At 35.6% G+C, this 25,076-nt stretch overlaps 1 pseudogene; it reads left to right on the forward strand.

The window, feature by feature from the left end:
• The first annotated feature begins 492 nt into the window (after nt 1–492).
• LOC109052319 overlaps nt 493–25,076 on the forward strand; it is a 73,108-nt pseudogene continuing 48,524 nt past the window's right edge.

The raw sequence follows: 25,076 nt of genomic DNA on the forward strand, positions 1-25,076 counted from the left end.
ACTGATGTTTGGTTTATTACATGTCTGAATAAATCTGTAATGAAATCAAGTTTGTATGACAGCCACAGTTTAAATGATTATATATTTAACAACAAATTGGAGTAGACACATAATTATATCATCATTTAAATGTTTTTATAAAGCTCAGAATTTTGAGTGTTTATATAAATAAATAGCAAATGAATTTATGTACTGACAATATAAAATATAAAAATAAAAGTAATGGTTCTACATACATATATACATACAAAAATAGGTTGCAGTTTACATATATGTATTAGTTGTGAGATATCCAAACTAATCAATATCAATTAAGTATTTAATTTGATTTGTGAACTCTGTGTCAAAACTCAGCTCTAATGAATAATAATAATAGTTGCTTACCTTACCAAGACAGTAGATTTTATCACTAACTGATAATGTTTGCATGCACATGCAACTGTGTGTATTCATACACTCTGATGTATGTTGTCCTCTATGTATGCTAGGTGGAAGATGCTGGAATTTCAAGGTATTAAAAACTATTTGTCAGTGTCAGACAACATACATGCTCGGAGACCTGCACTGCCTGGCAGTCAATGAGAGTCCAGATAATGTTTCCGTCAGTGACTGACCATGGAAGCATGCTGATGAAGACCTTTGAGTACAAACTTCTTATGTGAGTATTTGGACTTCCTCTTTTTAATCTCTCTTACTAATACCACTTCCTCTCGTCAGTTTCTCTGTATTTTCTGTCTCGTTCCCCCTTCTTCTGTCTTGAACGCTACAGAGGCCAGATTAGCTCCTGTAGACTTTGATGCACCATAAGGTCAGCTCTGAGATCGATGTAACAAAAGAAAAGAAAAAAAAAATTCCCCATGCACACAAACTCACTCTCCTGAACAATCAATGGTTCTTTATATTTATCTGAGGGGGTCCTGATAGTGTCTGAAGCATCACAGCTTTCTCCAGCACTCATCACTGACAGGTTATGACACATTTTCTCACTGTTCTCTGATCCTAGTCAATTAAGTAGATTCGTCCGAGCAGCATCAGAGAGAGAATGGCTGTTGCTTTGACAAATGCACCATCAATTCAGCCATGTATTAATTTTCCTGGAAATAATATTCAATTAGAAGTCATTCTACATAAATATTTCAATTGTATGGACATAATGAGATTGAGTGCACTTATGCAAATGAATTGATTTTTAAATATTATGTAAAATATGGTTGGGGGAATACAAGGATTTAACCATCTTCTTTGTCATAATAGGCATATCTGTCTCTTACTAGAAAAGCAGCATTTGTTCATCCTTACCTTGTATGGAAGTAATGAAAGAATGTACAAATAATAATGATGAAAATTATTAATGTGTCCCACTTTTTATTATGAAAGTCAGAAAAGTAACTATTATAAACTGATTTAATATTAATCTATGGCTGCATCTAAATATTTTTGATTAACTGAATGAAAAAAAATATGAAAAATTAATTATTTTAATAAAATTACATTTATAAAAATAATTATTTAATTAAATTAGCTAATTGTAATCAGTTAAAAAAAAAAAAAAAGGGGGGGGGGAATGTTATTCAAAATATATGCTTATTGTTGTCCCTTCAAATAGTTGTTGCAGGTTTGAAAGCTATAGTTACTGAATCTGTATACAGTAAGTTGTGCTGTGCGTTGTGCAAAATAGTTAAAAAACATTCTAAACCAAAAAAAACAGCTGATTGCTTACATTTAAAATCACTAAATTAAAAATGATAATAAACAAAAGAGTTGTACTAAAAAACAAGACACATTCACTCATCTGAAAAAAACATTCACACATCTAAACACAATTCTGTTACAATAAAACACCAATACTCCCTAAAAAAAAAATTAAAACACATAAAATTAATATTTAAAAACATACAGTACCATTTATTGTTAACAAGAAATGTTTTAGACAATGTGATATTTTATACAGAATTATTGTACTTCAATCCTGTGTGGCGCACCAATGCACCGGGTTGGGGTTATACCCTGAGGAAAATTTGTCTCAAATTCATTAAGAGCACTCATATCTGTTAAAGCACATGAAATGGCAAGCCACTTTAAACTACATATATGCTTTTGTTTGAAACAACTTGGATCGGGCACTCTGCGTCCTCTGCCTGCGTCGTTTGTCTAAAGAAATGCGTTATTCCCTGCTGCTAAGTGAGGTGACTGGTAAATGTTTTCTGTGGATATAGTGCGTGATCAGTTGATTAAGATGTGATCAATAATTAATCAAATTTGTGTGTTGATTATTTCCATTATCGATTATCAATGATTTTATCAATTAGTTGTTGCAGCCCTATGTTATACAAACTTTTTTGTATTTATTTTATTTGAAAACACTCTGTGTACTTTCAGAGTATATACTTATATTTAATATATAGTATAGTATAGTATAGAATTGTATACCTATATACTTATATATATATAGCAAATGGAATGTGTTATAAGAAGAATATTTAGAGGTTTTTGGACCATTCTGAGACCCTTTTTGTGGCCCAGGGGGACTGCAGAGACCCTGGCAGCTAAGACCATTAGCAATTAGCATGGATATCTTATGAATGGGAAAACTTCAGAAATGACCCTCAGAGTAGGCAGAAAGGAGAAAGGGAGGGATAGGGGCTCGAGTGCTTTTTCTTGTTTCTCCTCCTGTGTGGCCGAGAGGGAGTAAGGCGATCCCAAACACACACGCATACGGTACACACACATTGACACACGCACACACTCCCCAGGTCCCTTCACATATGCTCTTTGGCATGAAGAACTGCCCTGGGAGTCCCTGTTTCATTAGTGTAATTAACTGTAAAAGAGAGACTGGGGAGTAAAAGAGAGAGCGAGAGAAGGTGGGACTTTGAGATAGATGCTATGACTTTACATGGTTTGTAGTGTGATACTATTTTCTTTTGAGAAAAGAATAACAAAAGTCACTTTGATTTGATTTGTACTGACACCAGCAAATAGTGCACAAAAACAATAACAAATGTTTAAAATGAAATACCAAAACTAAAAAAAAAACCCAACAGTGTGCTGACAGTCAGTCAGTCCCTCACCATCTTGTTGATCTCCTGCACCGCCAGACCAAATCTGCTCTTTTGCTCACCATGGCTTTATTTATTTTTGATCAAAAGTCAATTTAAAAACTATAAAACTCTTAAAATTTATTTAAAAATTTTTATTTTAATATATTTTTAAAATGTAATTTATTTCTGTAATTCGTAAAGCCTTTACTCCAGGCTTCAGTGTCAAATGATCCTTCAGAAATCATTCTGATATGCTGATTTTTTTTTTTTTTTTAAAGAAACATTTCTTATTTCTAACAATGTTGTAAACAGTTGTGCTGCTTAATATTAATGTGGAAACGCTTGATACATTTTTTACAGTATATTTCATGAATAAAGGTTCTAAAGAACAATTAGTGTGTTCTTGATAATATAAAAAGTAATAATTTCTTTTTAAAAAAAACCTACCTTTGGACAGTAGTGTATATTAAATTGTTACAAAAAATAAAAAATGAGCAACAATTAACCTTTCAGACCTTAGGCTGATGATGCACTCTTTCAGCAATGTTGCCGTCAATGGGCAACCAGGTGAGACATGGGGCCCACGAATGATCTAAAGTATCCAGATAGGAGACTTTGTATCTGCCCATTCTCAAGTTGCCCTGTGCATCTCCCCTTAGCAACTACAATAGCAACACTCAGGCATCCAACCCTAAAAATCGTGGTGAAAACAAGCATTCCTTCAGTTCTTTTCTCTTGTAATTTTTCCTTCTGTTTTATTGTACCCTCTCTCCTCCAGCAGCCAGTGGTGAAAATTACATTGTATTGCATCCTTTTCAGGCCTGCACCCCCCCACCCCTCCACCCACACTCTCCCCTGGCCTCTCACAGCTCTTGTTCAGTCAACAGACTGTAAAGAATAAATAATAAAAAAGTATTGATTATTTTGATGAATTCACAATTCAATTAGGTATTAATTTTGCCCTCCACTGGACCTATCAGGCAGCCGTCAAAGGGGAGAGAAGGGACGGGAGGAGGGATGGATGGATGTTATGCCTTAAATGAATTCAGCGTTAGAAGCCCCCTCATTCAGCGCCGTTCTGAAATAGAGGGGTGCACTGATGTGTCGGTGAGTCACTTGTGCCATAAGTTGCACTGAAAAAAATTCCAGTGCAATGATCACAAGAGACATTGTTGCAAAGCATATGAGTATTGACCAAGCCGGGCCCCGCACTGCGAATGACAGCTTAAACGTAGTCCTATTGATTAACAGTTTCATAGATTATCATGTGTCCATATCAACTTTCATGCACTCCATCTGATAAGCACATTAACAGAGGCCCCACTGGGTGGCCATGCATCGACCACTCCCGAGGAGGAAGAGAAGTGGGGCAGAATTAAGGGGGCAGAAACCCTGTGACAGCGCTTTGGATCCAAACAGATCACCTAGCCCCCATCTCAGGACCTCATTTGGGCAGAAACGACTCTGTAAATAAGGGAGCATAACAAGAGAAAAAGCAGCTTTTTTGCCCTCCGTATGTCTACACATTTGTTTGCGTGTCTTGCCATCAGAAGGGGTGGGGGAGGTACTTCTGAAGCGCACGGGAGAGAGAGAGAGAGAGAGAGAGTAGAGGTGACATCTCGAGCAAGTCTCCAGAGGCAATCCCAGGCTCGCACCAGCAGTGCTCACTTGATGTATCTGCGTTACCCACACTGGTTTTTGGGCTTTGTGACAAGCATGCACTGACTGATCTCACCTAACACTCTGGCATGCTCTAACTGCTCGTGGATTTTAGCAAAGTTACATTTTTGGAGCATAAAAATTTTGATATTTTTCTCTTCAATCTGGAAGCACCCTTCTGGTAAGTTTCTTGTTGTATAACTTTTGCTTGCTTCTATTTATTTAATTAAAATTATATATATATATATATATATACTATATATATATATATATATATTATATATATATCTAATATATATAATATATTATATATATATATATTTAATTACTTAGTTAACTTTATTGTACTTAAAATCATACAGGAAATGTAATAATATTCTTTAGAAGAACTCTACACAATAATACTTTAAATACAATGCTTTAAATTTAAATTTAAATTTAAATAAAACAATCATGCTGATCATTCTTCTGATTCTGTCTCTTATTGTTTAATTTAAAGCAATTTATTTGAAGTATTAATTCTAGAGTATATATTTTATAGAAAGAATCAGCTGCACTTCATTGAGAACGCAATGGCCCACTTCATTCAACTTTAATTTGCATATTCTCTCAATATTCACACTGAATGTTCTCATCTTATCAGATTTGATAACACAAAGAGCAGTTTTATGATTGTTTTAGTTAAAGTATTAATGCACACACACACACACACAGAATGCCACACACACCACATGTTCGGTATATGTGGTTTTATGGGGACTCGCCATAGGCGTATGGTTTTTTATTCCTGTACAAACTGTAATTAATTGCACAATACCCCACCCTACACCTAAACCCTACCCCCTCACAGGAAACTTTTGTGCATTTTTGGATTTTAAAGAAAACTCATTCACACTTATAAGCCTTTTGAAATTACGGGGAACACTCAAATGTTGCCTCATAAACTCACATCATCATGGTAATACCATGTCATGAACCAGGTCATTATACAAATTTGTGTCCTCATAAACCACACACACACACTACACACCAAACACACACCCAGTACATCAGCACACACACACACACACCACACATATGTATATGTGTGTATATATATATATATATATATATGTATGTATGTATGTATGTATGTATATCATCTTGACAACCAAGTTTGAAAAACCAACATTTTAATTCTCATTTGCATTCTTACTGTTAAATGCAAAAACATTTGTTTATTTAAACAAAACTTTTTTTTTTTAGTTTTTTTTTTTTGCTTGACATGTGACACATTTATATGTAACTTAAGTGTTCTATTTAAATGCTGATGGCTCTTGGTGATACTCATGAAAATGAGTCATTTGACAAGTGGAGCATTTTTAACCAAAATCTTTTCAAATTTCTGCCATCCACAAGAGCTCTTCAGCACTACAACCAGCAACAACAGCCATCAGAAAAGAGAGAGATAGAGAGCAAGTGCTACCATAGAGAGTGTTAGAAGAGGTGGTGAGTTTCAGAAAGCAGAGAGAGAGAGAAAGCGAGGAAATGAGCGGGCATGTGTGTGCATGAGACCCACAGAGAGTGAACCAGTGCACACCAAAGCTAACATCACTTCTTTTGCCTTTTTCCCCCCTCATTGTCCTCCCGACCTGGTCTTTCCTCCACTCGCCTCAAGGATCCGATGATCACAGGGCAGCTGAGCAAACCGCTGCTCCCTCTGCGTGCCGATATGGATGCCTGCGAGCTGCGGGATGACGACAAAGCGGCCAGCCCGGACAGCGAGCTCAACGAGGAGCCCATGCTGCTGTCAGCTGACACAGACTCGGAGGACAAGATGTATGGTGAGTTCAGCCTTCATTCACCTCATTATTGTGCATGACACCCGGGGTCATGTGCGGGGGAACCTAACACCGGAGAGAGTGTGTTTGTTTGTTTGTGTTTTGCAAGATGATGCCGGTGGTAGAAAAAAACACCGTGCTGGATCAGAGCAGGAAATGTGGTGGTTCATGTGTAGGTAGATCTGGGGGGTTGTGAAGATGCTTGGGGGGGAGATTGAAGGTATTTGTGCCTCTTACTCTTACTTTAAATGCTGAGTGACCTTCAAATTAATGCCCTATGAATGCAGTATATACATATATATTCCTTAGATTTAAGTTGGGTTTCTATAGAGTTTAAATGTCTGAAAAGTTCTTCTCCAAGTTTACACTGTGCATTTTAAAATGCATTTTTACTGCTTATCTATCAAATTTCCACTGTGGAAAGCTTGTGGAGGAAGTGTCCTTTTCCTGTGACGCTGGTGGGGTGCAGTCATGCGGTATGTGGGGACCAGTTTTTTTTTTTTGTTTTCATAAAGCAGAAAAATGTTACAGAATCTGGGGCAAATAAGCAACAAGAGACATATAATGTACACACACACACACTCGCACACACACACTCATCTGTCATACAGGGGCAGGGTGACATTTCCTTTCTCACTTTTGAAGATCTCCTCGGCTTAGGCTGAAGATAAAATGAGAGAAAGTGAAGAGGCCTGAGGGAGAGAAATGTGATTGTTGTGGCTCCACAGCCTCAGGAGGAGCTCAGATCTAAGCAGACTGAATTGTACATCCTTGATGAGGAGCAGCATATACCCTGAATCTCTTTAAAAGACACTTGATGATGTTGTAGAAATAATAATAAAACAACACAGTCAATGTTATTATTATTATTATTATCATCAATATTATCATTATTTATTTTTATTATTCTTTATTTATTATTCAGATTTCTTCTTATTCTTATTTTTTACTTTTTAAAATTACGGCACTTTTAAATTGTCCTATGCATTTATGAATGTGTGTGTGTGTTTATAATTAAAAAATAATATTAATTATTAAAATAATAAATAAAATATAAAAAATAATATTAAAAAATATTCCAATTATACCAAACAAAATTCAATTAAAAAACATTAAAAAAAAATTAAAAACAATTAAAAAGTCACTTTAAAAATTAAACGGGCTCTTTAAATATGCTTTATCTTTTCTGAGTACTGACCCCGACTCTATGCGACGATTTTGGCATATTTTTAATAAGTACTGGACCCACAACATATATATATATTATATTATATATAATATATATATATATATATATATATATATATATATATATATATATAAATTCTTGCTGGATTTCATTAACATTCTAAAATAGTGTTCTTATGTGTTATGTTAAAATTTGATGTTCCTTGCAGTCAGAATGATTGCTCTGACCTTGTTTAACAGGAAGAAAGCCTAGAAATCCTTAAACTGCTCTGCAGTGATATAGTGTGTGAAAAGACAAGTTTCAGACCATTTGGATTCATCATGCATTGACGGACTGTTTGCTGTGGTTGTCAAATTTGCAACATTAATGATATACTTTAAGACTTGTGTAACTTTGCCGCTGGCTTCTTTCAGACAGAATTTCATTTTTCAATTTGAATAGAAGTCAGAAACACATAAACCATGTGTCAGAAACAGCCTGCAATTTTCTCAGCTGAGATTCCTGCTATTGAGTTTATAGACTCCAAACATCACTTTTAAATTTATTTTTCACCTGTATTTCATTTCCTATAGTAGCACACACCACATAAGATTTTTATAACTTTTTGTTTTTCTAGCATGTCCTTTTCTGCTCTATAATCTTCTACCTTATAAAAGAATCCCCATTTTTCTGTTGTGCTTATATTTCATTTTATGTGCATAATACTGAATTCAGAACCGTTTATTCTTATTGAAGAATCGTCTTTTTATGACAGAACATAGAAGCACAAGTGCCAACATGCACGCAACACACCAAAATTACATTAGTAAAAGAGAGTCATGTTCTCAGAGATGCAGTACAATATTGCAAATAAATGTAAAAGAGCACATGCATAAAAAGGAGTAAGAATAACTTATTTATTGAAAATCCAGCGTAATAAAGTGACCTTCTCATGCTTTAGAAGTGTTTGCACTCAGCCTCGAATGTATTCTGCTGTCATATGCATTCATTCCTGTGGCAATTCATCACATAAGTATTTCTAAAGCTTATTATTTCAGTAGATATGGAATGAAGTCAGGCAGTCAGACTTGATTCTGTGCTTCAGGTTTGATATTCAGTAGCTGTGACTGCATCTTCCTCTTGTCTGTGTTCATGATGCCCGTAGGGAGCTTTTCTATCGCTCTCTAGGTTAGAACTAACAGCATTACATTAATGATAAAAGATTTTGATCGCCTGCCACTTACCTGATCATAATAAACTTATAATGCTATCAGAGGGCTTTTTATACCTACATTAAAATCCAAACAATTAATTTTTTAGAAATGTTTGAAATATACATGCTTTTATTCTCCACATTTTAGAATATCACCTCTGTGTATGATAATACAGAAGTAAAATAATTTACAGGTGTAAATGATTAACATATTTTTTTTTTCCAAGGTCATAATGATGAATTATGAAGCATTATTGCTGAATTCATATTGTTTTTTTCATTTTAAGATAACCTTGCCTTTTATTAACTGACTCGGGTACTCCGTCTTCATTACAGTCCGGTTTGAGCTATCACTGAAGCTATGTTACATTAGACATTAAAAGAACAGTATAAAGAGTATTGCTTGGTGTTTTGAGATGAATTATACATCAAACATCAGCTACCCCCTTATGTGCAGCAAACGCACATAACAAGAGTGTATGTGTGTGTTTGTGAGGGGCGCATAGTATAGAACTCGGTAGACTGAATTTTTGGAGAGAATGGATTTGGGAGCGAGACTGCGGTGTAGGCTGTCACCACGGTGATGGTGTGTCACCACGGCGGGTCTTTTTGCTGATTTGATTTTGGGAGTTGGGGTGGGGGGGTGTTGGCAAGGGGGCCGTTTGTGTCTGATCCCCGTCCGAACCTCTCTGTCAGGCCCTGATCCCCTGTCTTTGTGGTTCCTGCTGTCAGTCTGATGAATTTTTTAAAATATCCCAAGGCAAGAAAAGCCCAGTTACTGTTTCATAATGCCAGTGTTACAATTTTCTTTAATAAGCATCAAACCTGCTTTTGTTTGCTTGTTGCTTTTTCTCTTTACGCTCAGCTTTACAGCTCATTGTCTAGCTGTCAATCTATTCTTTTTGTAAAATCTCACTTTTTTTGCACGCTTACACAAACACATATGCACGCACACACATTTTTGATGTTGGCACATTCTTTTTCAGACCTTTTTTTTATTGAATCAATACATTTCTCATTTTGTAGCATGTGGTCAGACTATATTTAACATCATTAAAAAAACAAGATTTGCCTTTCTTTTAAGGCCATCCAATGGAGCATCCCTGCTCTTTTCTTGCCCTGTTAGAGGTACACCAGCTATGGGCCGTGGGCTGTGCCACGGGGCTGCTTGGGGCAAACGGGGCATGGCTGAATCTATTCTTGGGCACAGGTGCCCATCAGAGAAATGTCTGAAAGGTCACTGAACTTTGGTTACAGAAAGAATTGAGAATGAAAGATGTGAAATAACAGGAAAAAAAGGACAGATTATGATAGTTTGTGTTTTTCTATTTATTTGAACTGTATGTGTCTGTGTGTGTGCATATTTGTTAAAGATGTAGCTTTTTTACAAATATTATAATGAAAGCAGGCATACCTGAAATAATTTAAAAAATACATTAAAATATTAGAATCAAATGATTATTTGTTAAATATATAACTCTTTTTGACATCAAATGCTATAATATATATATATATATATATATATATATATATATATATATATATATATATATATATATATTATAAACAATATTGAAATAGTTAAAATCATTAAAAAATATATTAAAATATCTGAACCATATTGTGTGTTTTAAGCTATCTATATTTAATGCATCTATGTACACAATGCATTAATGCACACACACACACACACACACACACACACACACACACACACACACACACACACACACACACATATTTGTTTTCTTTTTTATTTATTATACAATTAGCAAAAGCAAATAAAGGCCTCTAACACTAGCTTGCTCTATTCTTTTCCTATTCTATCATTTTTTTTTTAATTATTTTTTTGTTTTCTTTTTATTTATTATATGACTTAAAAACGTGTAATGCATTAAGCTAACTGATACTTGTTATATCACTTGCATATCATTGCTCTCTAGTTGACTTTGATTGCTTCCATTGTCCTCATTTGTAAGTCGCTTTGGATAAAAGCGTCTGCTAAATGACTAAATGTAAATGCATATTCTAAATGCTTACAATCTCAATTTAAAGCTTCATATTGAACATTCAAGAGGCAGTATTTTTCCTATGACCTCCATAAGAGGATTTATGCTGAAGTGATTTCTTTTCTGTGGCTAGACATTGTTTGATTAAATCATCTTCTTCTGCCCTCAAAGGAGGTTCTTTTCGTTTAAAGGTCACAGAAGTGCAATAATACATATGTCTACCGACTCAATTGATTCTCGACAAATTGATCTGCAGCATTGAGTGAGCTTTTGCATCCCCTGTTTGAAAAGATCTGACAAAGAGGATGGGGAAATTAAAAGACTTCTTTTCATCTCTTTCCTAGGCTGATTTTCAACACTGATTGAGTGTAGGTGATGATAACAAGAACGTCGCCTAAATGTTTTTCATCAAAGAATCACTTGTGCATGTATGGACAAATGTGTAGTCTAATTTCCGCACAAACGTAAAAGACCGGCCTTGACATTTGCTTTCAAAAGGAGTGGGGGCGCAACTTTTTGTGGAAGCTCCAAGGTATGAAGGGCCGCAGAGAGAGAAGATGGAGAATATGATGGGCCTCTCTTTGTGCAACGTGGATAGAACATTCTGTGGGTTTTGTCAGTCTTTAGGGAAAGATGTTAACTTTTTGTGGAAGCTCCAAAAGAAAACATGATGAGAGTTTTTTTGCTAGGACAATGGAGAGACAGAAATATATAGATGATCGAACATTTTTTTTAATGTGGTGGATTTGATTTGAACTGAATGCCACTGAATTTCCTTGGAAGTAAGCTTTATTGTATACTTTTAAAGGGTGCTGATGAAAGAAAAGTGCTTTAGAAATCTCTTCAAATTCTAATATATCTATATCATATTTTGTTTTACACTTAAACATTGTCTACTCACACAAACAATGTAAAAAAAAATGTTTTAAATGGTTATTAAAAAAATAATAGTAATAAGACCCAGCTGCTCTTATTCAAAAAGCGCTTAAAAATCATCGACCGATTCATCAGTCGTGATCGGGTGGGGTTTATGATAAAAGAGGCTGATTAGTTCTCAACCGCGTGTTTGTACTGTCTGCTTTAAACCTTTTTTGTGTTATTCGGAACAAGATTATGACTAAATTTAAGGCCGTCAACTTCAGAATAACATCTTTCTCCTTCATCTTCCTCTCACTTTCAACTGCCAGTGTTTTTCGACCTCCCCCGCCTTTTAAAAAGCTCATTTCTCCAGGTTTCACTCCAGCTATCACATGCAAACATCCCCAGCAACCCCGTCCCTATTTATTGTCAGGTATATTAGCTGCAAAAGCAGTGGTTAGGAGGCCAAACTGCTGTTTTTTTTTTTTTTTTTTCACTCTTACTCACAGAATAGGTGATGGGTTGTGTGTGTGTGTATGTACAGTGGCTGTCTACTCTTTTCTAAGAGACCCGCCTCCTCTCCAGCATCCCAAGACAAGATAATAAGGCACTCGGAGGCACAATCCGGCATTATATTCAGCCACCAAAGCCTCGTCTCTTGTCAGTTTGCATTTTATTCGGGCCCAGGATGTGATGCTTCTATCATCAGCCTGTCAGGAGGAGAGGACCAGAGAGAGACAGGGCCACTCATTTCATACACTTAACGTCCACGCCAAATGGCCAGCACTTATACCGATTCCGCCGAAATGGAGGACACGTTCCAGCCCAGGGGTCACCTTCAGCTGAGAGAACGGAAGGGAAAAAAAGGCACGAAAAGATAAAAGAAATGTGTATTGATTTGTGTAATTGAGGGAGAGTTTGAGAGGAAAATGTATCTGTTGTAGACAAGAGAAGAGGGAGCAGGTTTAGGACTCAATGCACTGTTCTTTAAGAGGAGAACGTACCATTCAAGTGGAACACGCAACTTTTGGAGTCAGGAAATTGTATTTTGAGATAAGAAGATGTGTTTTGACAATCAATCGTCATTCAGAGTAATGCAGAGCATCTAAAAATCTTGTCACCTTTATTTTTATAGTGCTTTATACAAAACAGTTTTTTTTCAAAGCAGCTTCACATTAATAAACAGGAAAATAACAGAATCAGTTATGTAAACTTCGAATGTGAGACAAATCCAAATTCTGTGTTTAGTGTAATAGTTTAATTATTCAGCTCCAGTCAGTTCAGTGTCAATACAGTTCAGTTCAATAACTGTGTAAAGTTAATCTATTATGAAACAAGTTCAATTCAGTTATAAGCAGCTCTATAGAAGGCATTTTTCAGCTCAAGTCAGTTCAACATTGATTCAGTTCAGTTCAGTAACAGTGTAGGTGTTGCAAAATTCATCAGTTATGAAACAAATTTGATTCAGCTATAAAGCAGCTCTAAAGAAGACAAAAGTGTTTTAATGGCTAGCCACAAGCAAAACACATTAGTTGCTTGTTCTGGTCCTTTTACGGGCTCGTTTGCGCACATATGCACACACACATACACATTAGCCTGTTATACTCCCTCAAAGGCCCTCCAAAAAAAAAAAAAACACACACTTTATATTTGTGTAATCAGCTTAGCTGAAAATATGGAGGAGGGGGTTCGGTGCTAATGCAAAAGGGCCTTGATGTGCCTCACTCAGGTTAAGTAATAAAGTGACACAGACACAGTCTTTTAAATGAGGCTGGCCCTCTTTAAATAGAGCGCACTAGCCCCGAGTGCCTCTCCTCAGGAGTTAGATCTCATTATAGGGCAGGCTCAGGCCTTTAGTTGGCTGCATTGAGCTGGGATCTGCCCCCATCTCCCTAATGCATGACTACCAAGCATGTGTAATCCACTCGCTAATGCGTCTGTACCGCCAGCGGCTACAGATAAGATGCTATTCAAGCAGGGAAGGGGGTTGCAGGGGTTGGGCAGGGTCCACTTTTGTTTTAGAAATATGCTGCAGGTAGGGTCAGCGAGGACAGGGGAAATTAATTGGCACTTCCATTTTAACTTTGGAATGGATGGAGGAAGGCATTTTCAGCTCAATAAAGGGTTGTTTTTGAAGATATTTTGGGTTGTTCCACAATAATTGACTGATTAAAGTGAATGTTTCTTGTGTTGTGCTCGAAGTTAATCTCCAAACTGCCTTGCAGTGTCTTATGGCGAGAGTTTCTGAGCCTAGTTAAATAAATTTTTCGGGTGTTGTTCATATTTCACATATATGCAACTATAATGCAAAACTTTGTCACATAAAGCTGAAATTATGCCCTCTGTCCATGTATTGTGAAAATACCTGCTCTTTTAGAAATTATTCACATCAGAGATTGGATGCTGGTTGCCAGTGTAAGATGTTGGTACCAGCAAGCCTCCTTTGGTCAACCAGCTTCATCAGCAGTAATAAGGATTTATTTTTATTTTATTTTATTTTTTTGGCTAGTTAAACTAATAGAATCATTTTTTTACACGCCCTGTCGATATTTTCACTGATAACTCAAAAGAATGAGGATTTTTACATTTTTTTTTTAGCAATATATATTTACAGTATACATTGCTTAAATATTTTTTAATGAAATGTTACATTTTCTGTAGAATGTATTCACAAATTTTCTAAATGTAAAAAAAATCTTTAGAAATAGAAAATGTAAAACATTCTGGAAATTAAACAGCTGTAATGTAACTTAATGAATTCATATACACTTTCTCTGAAAAACAATGTCAGCTTGCCTGAAAAGCTAAGAGAATGTGGACTGTCTTTGTTATTAATGCTTGATCAGAAAGACAGGGTTGTTGCTGGTTATGCTGGTCCACTGGCACCAAAACCAGTATCGAATCTTACTCGGACCATCATGTACGCTACTGTTCAAACGTTTGGGGTCTGTAAGATTTTTTAATACTTTGAAAAGAAGTCACTTATGCTCATCAAGGCTGCATCTGTTTGATAAAAAATGCTGTAAAATGTCAATATTATTATTTAACTGTTTACAAATACTGTTTAAAAATTTAATTTATTCCTGTGATGCAAATCTGAATTTTCAGCATCATTACTCCAGTCTTCAGTGTCACATGATCCTTCAGAAATCTTTTTAATATGTTGATTTCGTGCTCAGAAATAATTTCTTATTATTATCATTGTTGAAAACATTTATGCTACTTAATATTTTTATGGAAAATGTAATACTTTTTTTTAGTATTTTTTGATGAAAAGAAAGTTCAAAAGAACAGTATTTATTTTAAAAATAAATCATTTGTAGCACACATGACTTCACTGTCACTTTTGAACAATTTAAAGCATCCTCTCTGAATACATGTATGAATTTCTTAAAAAAAAAAAAATCTTACTGACCCTAATTTTAACGGTAGTGTTAATTCATATTTCAACAAAGTAGTGTATTTGCTCTGATATTTCCCATCGCTTCCCGACTAAAAAACTATCAGGAAGAAGTTATTCAAAGAAAAGAACATTTCTTTTATTATTCTGAATGTAAAAATAATGCACTATTTACAAGCAGTGACCTGCTCTCCATTGAGGTATGGATGAATGTTCTATCACAGACATTCCCGAAACAAATTCTCCACCACTCTGCATGTTGCTTCCATCGCATGGGATAATTGAAGCTGTCAACTAATCATACGGGTAGAGAGGGTGGTCATCGCTGGATGAAAAATGACAATCTTGTGTTTGTCTGGTGCGATGCGAGGCGCAGTGCGTAGCTGGAAACTAGAGTCTGGATGTCCTTCACAGACCCTTTATTATTTATGATGGAGTCTCTTTGAGCACTGACCAGTACTAATGCATAACCCCCTGTTCTTCTGCCTTATACCATCCCTTTGAAACCAAAGATTGAGGAGATGAGAGCCAGGAGTGACTGTGCTTGTATATGAGGGGGTAGAGGAATGAAGGTGTTTGCGTCCGGCAATCCACAGAAGTTATAATGTGATTTTTTTAGGGCATCCTTCCTGTTATATTTAAAGAAATGGAACAGAAAGATTCTAGAGCTTCAAAGCTCCAGACTTTCCCTGCAACCTTCTTTTTTATGCTAAGACAGGTTGCAGGATGACCTTGCGTATGAGGGAGTTGGAGAGATTCGCCACGCTTGCGCTCCGATTGCTTGTGTTTATGATGATGTCCCTTGATGCTGCCGAGTGACCTGGGAGAGAATGAGATGACTGCTTAAGATGAGATGAGGAACAAGATGAGAGACCCATGTGTAGGTGCCGAAATAAACATGAGGGGAGGAAGTGTAAGACTGTAAAAGGCAATTGAAGTTTACGATATTGGGTTTTTTCATAATCTTGCTGAACATGAACGCATTTTTTTAGATGTTCTATTCTGATAAAGAAATACACTGCCTTACTCTCTTGTGTATTAAAAGGATTCGTTCACCGAAATTAAATAAAAATAATAAGAATAGGATTTATTTGAAATAGAAAGAAATAAATCTGTATGATATGTCGAGATGCTTTTAGTCTGTCGTATTTGTATGTATACGCGTGTGCAGTGAGGGACGTCTGCGTTAGGGGGAGGGATGGACGGCCTTAGGGTCCGTGGGCGATGTGCTGGCCATGACATGTGTGCATCTGGCATGTTGCTAACACCATCCACAGAGCTCTTGCTGTCACCCCACAGGCTCCTCTAAACCCTGCTTGTATTTCTACACATGTTATAAACACTGACAGAAATGACATGTTTACATTAGTTACATGGAAAACTAATATTTGTACTGTCCTAAGTAGTATGAGGATACAGACATTTTGAGGTTCCCAGCAAATACACATTTTTAAAAAGAACAGTGTGGAAGAATAGATTCGGACTGTAATGCAAATAATTATATTTTTCTTGCATTTTTTTTATATTTTATATATTTATATTTTAGAAAACAAAATATGAACAAAATATGTAATTTTTTCACAATCTTTTACTTGTTGCTACTGCTTTGCTAGTTCGCAAGCTGTGACTTTTGCGCTATAAAGAAATGCAAACATGCTGTAAGAATACAGTCTACACTTCAGAGTGCAAGATGAGCTTTTGCTTCCAACTACAAAGACTTTTACAGCTTTACAGCATGAAGGATTTTACTCTGACAAGTTAAAAAATAATGAGAAATATGTCCCTCATTTTCTTGTCCTGATTGTGAGCAAATAGCTATTAATATCCTTATTCACAAAAAATCAGAGGGCGCAGGTTAAATTGCCACATGAGAGCCAAATAGAACACGTATAGAAAAAGAGAACGGGATGTACTCACAAAAACGGCGAAATAAGGAGAGACCTTTCGCCGAAGACTGACAATATTGGAGGTCAGGAGGCGGAATCCTATTTGCCACAAATATGCTTAAGGTAATTTAGGAAGAGCTCGGTGTCAGTGAAAAGCATGGCAACCCTGGCATTTTTCTGTCTTTGCTCTAAAAGGGTTTGATTTTCTTCAGGCAGAGTTGGCCTCAGATCCTGGCTTTGCAGATGGGCCTAAAAGGATGAGGAGTCATGTGGATGGATCTTTGTCTCTTTCAACCCTGCGGTAATCGAGTTGACATTGCCTGAGGATAAGAGGGAGGAAAGGCTTCTTCAACAGATGTGGCCATTTGGGTGTTAATCTTCAGATCACGCAAAATCAACACCCTGTCCTTCTTTTTTTGAGGCATTTCCTTTGCCTTTTTTTCATCCGTCCTTTCTCACAGATGGGTTCTGTGAGTTTCTATCACTCTTTTAATAGCATAAATGCCCTTTCCTCTGCCCCCTGCTTTAATTCGGTTTTCTCCCTTTTGTCTACTTTTGTCTTCACTTTGGTTTCTCCTTCCTCTAGAGTTCCTAGCTACATTGATCCATCCCAGTGTTTGTATTTTTTAGATTTTATTTTATATTTTATATAAATAATGTCTCTGTGCTGCTGGGAATCCAAAGCTTTCTCTTATTGAGTTTTTAGTGAAAGACCACCTTCCTGTTTCATTAAGAGTTCAGTATCTTTTCAGAGTCTTTCTGTCCACAGGGAGGTTTAGAATAAGAAGCGGTGTACTTTGACATGTCATACAGATTTATGGGGCTTTAGATGAACCGTTATTAACACCGGATAAATGTGTACTATATTTAGTTATTAAATGTGTATCTTGTAGAAATATATTAGGATTTCCCTGCATGTCCATCAGGATATTTATTCTTCCCAACACACACACATACATATGATTATGTATGTCAGTGTCTGCTGTGAATTTTTTACATTATCTTATATTTATTCTTCCCTGACATCCATCACACTCAATATTCCACAATGCAATGCACTTGAGTTGATGCACAAATTTGCTTATAACTTATAAATTGTTGATGATGGAATTATACTTGGTGATTACAGTTCTGCTCAATAAAGATAAGCTGAAAATTATTGTCACAAAGTGGCTGATAACCGATAAATTGTTGGTAATGGAATTCAAAAAAATTTAATACAAAAATACTGAATTAAAAATAAAACACTGAAATGATTTAAAATGCTACAAGACAAGTGAATTTAGTAACTGCAACATTAGAATGTACAGTATATAAAAAAAGTCTTTAATATGGTACCAATATTTTTTACATTCCTAATTTTTGTATACTATACATGGATTCCACTCACTCAATAAGGTCAAATCATGCAGGCTGCTACTGTTTGAAATATTTATTTCTCACATAATACTTATTTACATTATTTGTTTTAATGTGTGCAGTATTCAGTGTTTTCCATGCAGTATGCAGTAAGCTTTCGGCTAGTATTCCATTCCAAACATCGCTGTCTGCTTCCCTGGTTTCAACCACCACATTAAAAAATCAGTAACCCAACAATTTGAACACAATTGGTTGATCATTGACAGGATTTAGGACTGTGTTAAATGTGACGTGTCAGTCATGTTGTGAGGGCTTTAAACTTTAAACTCTCTGTAGCACCAATAAAATCTATTGTCTTCCATGGGCTTTAACTTTGATTGATCCTGTTGTCAACAATACATCAGCGGTACTTAAAAATGAAAGTGTGTTATGTGCCCTAAGCAAAATTATGAATCAAATAATACGCTCTGTGCCAATACAGTTAAATGTTTTTCAAAGAGGTCACTGCATCAGGCTTAATGATTTTTATTCACAGTGGCTTTAATCTTAGTCATATTTTAGATCGGAATGGGAAAGATCAATACACCACTAAACATGTCTTTCAGTTGGATTGGTTAGATCAACAGATAATATAATGCACTCTATTTTGTTATAAGTCAACACATTTATGGCCTGTTTCAGTTCATCGTGCCTTTTATATAGCACAAAAGCAAATGGCACACTTACCGAGTGCTTTGTAATTCAAATTGGATTAACTGCATGATAGTGAATGAGATGATAAATAGATGAAAGCTCACAAAGCGGACACACACATGCAGGGTTGTTCAAGATCAGGTTTGGGGGGCTGTCGATTCTGAATAGCCTGAAAGAGCATCTCTCACCATCACTGAAGTTATGACATAATGTATTTCCTTTTGAAAGTGTTAAAGCCGCTCTTTTATGGAAGGAAAAACTGATTATAAATGTCTGTGGGGGCGAATGCCAACCTCGACAATGACTGTTTAATTTAGCCATCTGCGAGCAATTCTGCACTAAATGAGATGGCAACAAATACACTGGTCAGGGTAATTTTGCAGACGCTGTCCTTGGCAGTGGGGTAGACCCACTGCACTGGACTGATCAATCTCAATACATATTTACCACTCAAGTAATCAAAGGAACAGAAGTTGTTTAATTGATTAATTTGTTTGTATGGTATATTTATAATAACTCATATTTACACTACCATTTAAAAGTTTGGGGTCAGTCAGATTATTTTTTTTTTTTACTTAATAGATGTTGTTTTTATTATTATTCAGCAAGGATGCATTAATCAAAAGTGACAGTACAGACATTTATTATTTTAATAAAAAGTTTACTATTTCAAATATATGGTATTCTTTTAAACTTTCAAATAATATTTCTATTAATTTCTGTTTCCACAAAAATGTTAAACAGCAGCTATTTTCAACATTGATAATAATAATAAGAAATTATTTCTGAGCACCAAATCAGCATATTAGAATGATTTCTGAAGAATTATGTAAAACTGAAGATTGGAGTTTGAACTATCAAAGAATCTTAAAAAAAGTTTTAAAATCAACATTGATAGCAATAAGTAATGACTGCAAAAAAATGGATGGTGTATGGATGTCCATTTACATTAACATTACTTTTATGTGTGTTAGCTTTGCCATTACAGGAATAAATTACATTTTAAAATGTATTACAATTGAAAACAGTTATTTTAAATTGTAATAATATTCAGCAATATTACTGCTTTTGCTGTTTTTGTTAAAAAATAAATGCTTATGAATTCAAACTTAAATTAACATTAATTTTAATTCAGATACCTTACAAAACAAATTTAAAAAAAGTATGGATGTCCATTTACATTAACATTACTTTTATGTGTATTCACTTAGCAGACACTTTTATCCAAATGCTTACCAAAGTTGAGTTAGAAACGGTGTTAAAGGACTAAAAGTTAAGACACTCCTAATCACCCTTCTTTTATAATATATGACAGCCTTCGAAACAAAATATATAGGCTGCACATAACATCTCATAAGACCTTTCAGAGGTCTTTGTCTGACCCCTGTGTTGAAGGAGTTTTTATAAGAAATAATAATAATAATAAAAAAAGCAGTTTAACTCTGACCTCTTGGTGTCTTAGCCACTTCATCAGAGCCGGCACATCCAGACTCAGTAGGTGAGGTTCTCTCTCTCTTGCTATCAGTCTGGGTCTCTGTTGTGTTTAACCTACTGTAGATAGGGCCACACTGAAAAGATTACAAATGAGACACTGTCAGACCAGCGCAGAGAAACACGGCCTGTTAACGCCCGCCGAATGCTGTGCGGGAGGATAGACGAACGTTTCAAAATATTCTCAATTATCAATACCTTTATAAATTAGTGAGCGAGGCTGAGTATCAATGATGGACCTCGGCAGTTTGATAAGTGGTTTCTTTGGGATACCGTGTACTGTAAGTCTGTCAACCTTGAGAAGTGAGTTTATCGAAACACCCTCAGGCTTTAAAACCCAAGCAATAACTAGTACTAGCAGTTCGGCTGCTAGTACATGGCATTTAGTTTGGTTAAGGAAAGCTATCCATCCCAGGAAAAATTCTCCTCGGCTAGAGTGTGCATCAGTACTTTAGACGTACGATATCTTCAGCTCTCGAAGGGTAATCCACTTAAAGCGCAGGCTGTTTTAATAAACAGGTCATAAGAACAATGGGATTGGGTAGTGGGAGTGAATCGCTGTTGAAAATCCCCAGACGCCCCGTCCGTCACTCCTCTTTCTGCTTTTTAATTTTGTTGCATGGAGGGAAAAAAACACAGTGAAATCCCCTTGAGATGAGGAGCCTGTACATGTATTCATTATTGATCCCCCTTTTTCACCACCCGTTTAACTAAAATGTGTTAAGTTTCCTATTATTTGCAAAAGGATCAAGCGTTCCCTATACTCAACCAATGAAAGACACTGAAAGACACGCTTTGCTGCTTTACTTATAGACGTGATATTTTATTCACAACTCGCCAAGTTACACCAGAAGCATCAATGCGTAACAGAAGCATTATTTATATATGATATTGTCATGTGCTCTGTCAATGTGATGCTTCTCATCAATTATACAGCGGAGCATCTCCTTTGATTAGACGTGGGATCGGCTTTTTCATTTTCATTTTCATTTTTGATATTGAGCTCGTGAACATATGATAATGGGGTCTGACATGGGAGATTTTCCTCTGATGTTTGTCATTTGCCAAACTTTGAGACAAGCGCGTCGTCGCAGCATCATTAGTGCTGTCGCTCATCTGGAACATCAAAAGGAGACAAAAGAGCCCTGTGATAATATGTGATCATCCCACAATTACAAAAAACTGGTGATAATACAAAACTTCTTGTTTGTGTCACCTTTTTGCTTTATTAATCTCTGATTTGTTGCTCATTATGCAGAATAGACAATGCAATACCTCCAAATCCAAGTATGATTATTGTGTGTAAATCTGATATTAAAATAAACAGGGCTTAGGGGTCAGTAAGTTTTATTTATTTTATTATTTTTTTATTTTTATTAATTTAGCAAGGACACATTAAATTGATCAAAAGAGACAGTAAATACATAAGCAGTGTTTTTAAAATCTATTTAAAATAGATGCTGTTCATTAAAGAATCCTTCAAATATTTATCTGTTTTAAAAATGAACAATAATAAGACCTGTTTTTGAGCACCAAATCAGAATATTAGAATGATTTCTGAAGGATCGCGTGACACTGAAGACTAGAGTAATGACTGTTAAAAATTCAGAATCGCAGAAATAAATTACCTTTTAAAATATATTAAAATAGAATACAGTTATTTTCAGTTGTAATAATATTTCACACAGGCTTTTCATGCCATTTTCCTTAAAACTCCAAACTTTAAAATGGCAGTGTACATTATGTATAAATTATTTAAAAAAGTGCATGCATTTTTTTTTATTAAAAATGCATTTAATTAAATACATTTTATTTTTAAATAACTAAATTGTTAATATAGCTATTTTAATATAATAACATTTTCTTAATTTTATTTGTATTTAAATTATTATTTATTCATAAAGCTTAACATTAAAGCCATAACTCTCAGTCTCACTCATAATCCAACAAAATAACAAACTGTCTTAGAACTACTATTACAAGTCTTAGAACTACAAGTCCAAACTACATTATTTCATTTTTGAGTTATAACACATTTATTATTGACTTTACTTCTCTGGCTCAATTTTCTGCTCTAGCACGATTTATCTTTGTGCAGGCATTCGGAGGAAACCAGAACAAACTAATCATAAGCTTGTTGTGTTTAAAAGCACACATCAGAATGCCTGACCACTAACCAAACAATGGCGGGTTTAGGCATCCCTCAGGTGAGCGGTCACCAGCAGATGTTCTTCATAAGTGTGCTGGGGAGCTTGATTACAAAGTTTTATTAGGTTTAGATCAGTGTGTGTGTGTGTGTGTGTGTGTGGAAGATTAGGGCCAGGGAGACAGGTCTTTACCCTCCAGTGATCTCTGGAATAATGAGCATATGTTACCATGGTGATTCTCAGAGAAGCCTCTGTCTTTGTGAAGAACCATTTAAAATCAGCTGCTTTGTTTGTTTTTTTTTGCCATCACTACCTTCCTGTTCCTAATTATTAAAATGTGTAAGAACTGTGTGGAAGTGTAGAAAAACAATGTGGAATAGATTCAGTACCTGATTAAAAAAATGTAGTAATGCAACAAGTTACAGCAAGCTAGTTTTGTAAGCATGTTTTAATCTACTCAGTGTTTCGTGGTGCAGTTGCTAGAAGGAATGAAAGGGGGAAAAGAGTACTATATATTAGTAGAAAAAGCAGTAGGTTGGATTTGAATAGAATCTGCCTGTGACCATGAACCAAAGGTAGAACGCCACAAAAATAGATAACTAGATATAATAGACATGCCTTTCAAAGCAGCATCAACCAACTGAGACCTTGCCTGATCTTTTTCTGTCTGGTTAAATAGATGTTAATGGAATGAGCTATATGAGTTATTTATAGACAATAAAAGATTTGAATGATACTGTATTCAAGTCAGTGTGATGACCTTCAAACTCCTGACGCCTGCCTAATGTCAACTCTTTAACATCACTGAAAGAGGATCAAACAGCAAGACTGTATCAGCTATTGTATGAAAACATTAAATACTGTCTTGTGAACAGAAGGAACTGTGATTTTCTCCAACAAGTTTGACATGTTTTGAAATGTAAAGACAGCAACTTAACACTATAAATTTTCTGGGTTTCCTTTTTACACGTGGCTTTTCTAGTTCAGTGTGTGCGCAGGTCAGGTGTGCAGTATTTGTGCAGTATTTGTGCTGTATGTGTGTTTAATTGTGTGCATGTAGACAGATCAAAGGAGAACTCTGGCATGTAAATTGATGTATGGTTTGAGTCGCTGAATTAAGGAGTGTTTAGCGTGTTATATGTGTTTAGAAGAGAATACATGGTGTGCAGACTCTTTTATTGGGAAAACGTTTTACTACAGCAGTTACAGAGCACCCTACTGAGGGCTCACTGCCGTCACAGCATGATACTGTCTCTGAGTGTTTGTGTATGTGGTTATGGAAGGGGGAAATGGAGGAATTTATTTAAAAGGATTTTTTTATTCTTTAAGAATGGATAAATACTCTATCTTTTGCTCTCTATCTGTCTCTCTCAGGTGGTCGAGCTGGCTCGGTTCAGTCTGATGCCAGCAGCAGTCCCACAGAACATGGTCATATGGGCCTATCTCACCCCACCTACCCTGTAGGACCACAGGTGAGAACACACACAATTTCTCCTTACACAGTTTCGTTAATGTCAAAAAATGCCATTCACAACCCATTTTACATTTGAATGTGACATAGGTTGGATTTTATCCATTAGCAACTTCATGAAAAGTGGCTGTTACATACTAGAATGGAGCCAGACTGAATACGAGTTTGCAAAATTTGCTAACATTATCCAAGAGTTAACACAGAGTTAACTCCCCAACACCGACCTGCCTGACTGGGATTGCATACTAACTTAATGTTTTTTAGTAGTGTAGCAGTAGCTCAGCTGTCTTCAAAATAATGTAGCTAGTGTATTTACAGTCTACTTTTTATAAAATAGGAAATCAGAAAGAACTTTATTGGCAAGTTTATTTACACATAATGAATTTATGCTGGTGACAGGAGCTTTCAATGAACATACATAGTGCAGACGTACATATAAATTAAGGCAATAAAATGAAATATAACACTAATAATAGAGCAGATGTAGAATAGATACAGAATAAATAATAAAATTAAAATATAATACTATCTGATAATAAAAAAGAATTATACTGGTAGACAGACAAAATATAGCGGAAATAGTGTAACACAACCTGACAATAAAGGGTTGACAGATATATGTCACCAAAGCCGATATATTGGCTAATGTTTGATATTTTAATTATCGCAGTGGCTGATAAGTGTCAAAAGTTGGAGTTTAATTTTGACAGCCCCAAAACCTTTATTTTGACAGTGCTGAGAATGCATCGCAGTGCCTAAGCACAGACACAAAGGAGCTCTCATTTTCTGTCTTCATCAGTTTGCGGTCTGTGATTAATGAATTATTAGACTGACCAGTGTGAAAAAGTAGCATCTGCCTTT

Source organism: Cyprinus carpio, chromosome A24 (assembly GCF_018340385.1).
Source record: "Cyprinus carpio isolate SPL01 chromosome A24, ASM1834038v1, whole genome shotgun sequence".
Lineage (NCBI taxonomy): Eukaryota > Metazoa > Chordata > Actinopteri > Cypriniformes > Cyprinidae > Cyprinus > Cyprinus carpio.